Here is a 510-nt window from a genome sequence, read left to right on the forward strand (position 1 = left end):
AAAATTGTTTATTATTAATACAAAAGTATTGATACTTTAGAAATGTTGTGCTGAGAAGAGTATTGGATGTACCATACCAACTGCCTAAAGAACAAACAAATCTTTCTTGGAGAGGGTGAAGGCAAGTTGCTCCATACTTTGTTACCAAAGTTGAGTGACAATTTCTTGGAGAAGGACATGATGTTTAGAAGAGTGGAGGGACAGCACAATAAAGAATGACCCAGAATGAGGTAAATTGGCACAGTAACTGACATAATCGGGGTAGGTATTTCAGAGAAAGTGAGACTGGCTTGGGATAGGCAGGATCCAGAGAGACTATACATAGGGTCACTGTGAGTTGATTCAATGGCTGGTAGCAACAGCAAAAACAACAAGTAAAATCTTATCTTGTGACTCTAGTCAAATGGTTTTCTGCTAGTAAAACTTCTCAAATAAGTGCTGTAAAGGCCATAGCTCATGAAAACAATCAGTAATGAGTTCTTCTCTTACCTTCATTTATATATATATAAT

Source organism: Elephantulus edwardii, unplaced genomic scaffold (genome assembly GCF_000299155.1).
Source record: "Elephantulus edwardii isolate Elephantulus edwardi_28Jun2011 unplaced genomic scaffold, EleEdw1.0 scaffold00123, whole genome shotgun sequence".
Classification (NCBI taxonomy): domain Eukaryota; kingdom Metazoa; phylum Chordata; class Mammalia; order Macroscelidea; family Macroscelididae; genus Elephantulus; species Elephantulus edwardii.